Genomic DNA, 3,313 nt, shown 5'->3' on the forward strand with positions numbered 1-3,313 from the left:
AGTGGTCCAGATCAGCTTCTACATACTCAAGCAGGACTAGGGCGCAGAACTGCAATGCTAGATGAAAATATGACTCATCAGGAGGTACCTAACTATACATAACATAATGTGCCTTTAAATTCTGCTCATATTATTTTTATGAATGTTCATACGGAGAAGTGATAGCAGCTTGATTAATTATTCTTGTTGTCCTTAACAGTTATGTGATAAGCTCATCGAATTATATCCTAAGCTTGGTGGGGTAATGGGTGGTTGGCTTCTTTACAAAGCATCAGGTAATATTCACTGTCTTGAGTAAGATATTGTAATTGTATAAAAGCATAGTAAATAGTAATGTGTGTAAATATGCAGTTTGTGCCTAGTTGCTTTACACATTTGTTCTTGTCATATTTAGTTTTTTACCAATTTCAGACCACATCAACCTTAAAAGATAGTTAAACTAAAATTAAAAATGTTGTCATTTACTCCTCTATATCTTGTTCTAAGTTCCTTTCTTCTGTTAAGCACAAAATATGTTTTTTTTTTATGTTAAGAAGCACCCATCTGTAGTAGGAACACAAATATTATGGCTAATACTAAATACTTGTCTTTGATAGAACAAAGAAATGTGTGTGGAGAAATCTGAGGGTGGATAAAAGCCAAGATTCTATTTTTTGATATCCCTTTACACCTGGGTGTATGCACACAAGACAATGTTGGCTTTAATGGAGTCCAAGCTCAATTACCACATCCCGTTTTTCTGTTTATTATACTAAACGCTAATAATGTTTAATTTCAAAAATGTGTTACATTGGCACAAGCTGTTAGTACAATTTGCTTTTAATATGTTGTTAGGTAAACAAAAAAATGTATGTAATTATGGGTGTAAAAATGTATCGTAGCACAATTTATTGCAATACAAAAATGTCACAATATGCATTGTGGCGTTCTGACAATTTTATAGCAATATGACATCTATTCTCTTATTGGTTAAGCTACATTCCACCTGCTGTCACATGCATTCAGATTGCTTGAACTAGTAGCAGGGCAATATGTGTGTAGCTGAAATAGAGGATGACTCATTCTCTTATAAGTCCAACATCTGGCAAAATTTTGGTTTTCCAGTTACTGAAGAGGACGGTAACAAGAAAACAGACAAAACACAAACTGTGTGTAAAGACTGTAAAGAAATGCTGCCATACAAAGCTGCGAACACAACAAATATGATGTGTCATTTAAGCCTCAACTATAGCACCAAAGTGCAATCGAGTGTCTCACTTAAGTGTCAAAGCTGAAGAAATGACGAGATGCATAGGAATATTTATGGTAAAAGACATAATGCCATTTTCTATGATCGAAAAAGTTGGATTTTGCTAACTGAATATAAATAAAATATTGTGATGCATATTGTATCGTGAACATCATATCGTGAGCTGAGTGTATTGTTACACCCCTATAAGTAATAGAAAATGAATTTTAGATTGCTAATTTTTTATTTTATTAATAACATATAATAAGGCATTACGTAGCAGTCTTGTTTCTACTTTCAGGAGGTTGGGGAAGTCGTAAACTTGTCCTAATGGCACCTGCAGACTGTGGGTACACTGGCAGGCTCATTAAAGCTACCAAAATAGGAGAGAATTCAGTCCTCTACATAGCTCCTCTTCAGGATGAGCTTGATACTGCTCCCTTACCACCATCTTCTGAAGCCTTTCGTGATATGCCTAAGGCAATATGCAAAAAATGCAATGAATCCTACCCACTTCAGCTTTTAACCAATCACATTAAGTCCTGTACTGATGTTGTTGTGGTGGAGGATGAGAATGATTCTCAAGATGAGTATCAGCAGGAGGCAGAATGTGAGAACAAGGACAACGAAGTCAAGAACAATGAACAGGTTAGTTTCTTGCTAATGTATATTTGACCCAAGGTGATATAAAGTTGAATTTTTGTGGTAATTTGTGTTTATTTGGTTATCGGCAGTATCAGCTTGCTGTCCTATTTGTCAAGAAGTAATGCCATTTGGAATTTTAGAAGTCCATGCCAGTGAATGTGGGGAAAGGTGTGCTAGCTGTAAAATATTTATTTTGTGAGACACGGAAAATATGTTATATTTACATTGCACTGTAACATTTTCCATAATTTTAATTGTTTACCATTTTTAAATTGTAGTCCAGTGAATGATGACAGTAACAACACAGCTGAGTTTTCAATCATGGATAATGAAGTGAACAACACTGCTGATTTTTCAATCATGGATAATGAAGTGAACAACACTGCTGATTTTTCAATCATGGATAATGAAGTGAACAACACTGCTGATTTTTCAATCATGGATAATGGTAATTATTTGTGTGTGTGTTTTTTACATTGTTGTGCTGCTGATGCATTGTTAAAATAATGTAATTTAATTGAACAGATTGGAAGACTCATTTGGATCCAAAGACAGCTGCATTGTTGTACAGAAAACAAATACTTCAGCTACATGAGACAGGGAAGCCCCTTTTCATGTCCATGGATCTTAGATCAAGTGTGGAAGAACAGGACAGGCAGCTAATCAACTTCTACAAGCAAAGAAACGTGGAGTGGGCATGTCCTGTTAAATGTCAGCTTCAAGGTGCAGCCTAGAGTAAAAAAAAGAAAAACTTGGATGCAATAAAATATGCAGTTCATATAGCATATTCATGCCTATAGCTTTAGTTACTATATCTTCATTGTTTTAGGAGATGCTGCAGTTGGTGATGGTGTTTCCAGACATTTTTTTTCCACAGTTCTGGAAAAACTGAAATATGGTTTCAGATTGAACTTCGGTATGACATTTTAATACTTGCACTACAAAATTCATGTTTTTATTTTTTTGATGGGATTTACATAATACTGATTTGTAACTAACAGGCAACACTGGAGTCACTTGCCTCTTTGAGGGTGAGGCAGACCACCTAGTGCCTTCGTCATTGCAGTTTCTCATTGACAGTGATCTCTTTCAAGTAGCAGGGAGAATGCCAGGCCATTCATTTCTGCATGGCGGGCCATGCCTTGCTGGGCTTAGCAGAGCATTTGTTCATGTTCTTCTTCGAGGCTCTGAGGACACAGCCACCTTACAGTTAGAAGATTGCCCGGATATCGACCTTCGCGTCACCATCAACTTGGTATGTATATATTTGTAAACTTGTTTAATTTTTTTAATGTTTACATTTATTTGGAAAAAAATGTTGTTGTTGTTGTTGTTTTTTCTTTTAGCTCAGTGGACAGTCTCCACTGACTGAGGATGCATACACAAAAATCCTGGAACTGTGTTTATCCTGGGATCTTCCTGGTCCAACAGATGAAAACA

The 3,313-nt window shown here is 35.9% G+C and overlaps 1 long non-coding RNA gene across 1 annotated transcript; it reads left to right on the forward strand.

Moving 5' to 3' along the window:
- Window positions 1-2,284: 2,284 nt before the first annotated feature.
- Window positions 2,285-2,765, forward strand: LOC130222295 (uncharacterized). The gene is made up of 3 exons (XR_008836427.1): window positions 2,285-2,321; window positions 2,399-2,596; window positions 2,703-2,765. It is a non-coding gene; the product is annotated as an uncharacterized LOC130222295 (long non-coding RNA).
- Window positions 2,766-3,313: the final 548 nt, after the last annotated feature.

Source organism: Danio aesculapii, chromosome 4, assembly GCF_903798145.1.
Source record: "Danio aesculapii chromosome 4, fDanAes4.1, whole genome shotgun sequence".
NCBI classification, from domain to species: Eukaryota; Metazoa; Chordata; class Actinopteri; order Cypriniformes; family Danionidae; genus Danio; species Danio aesculapii.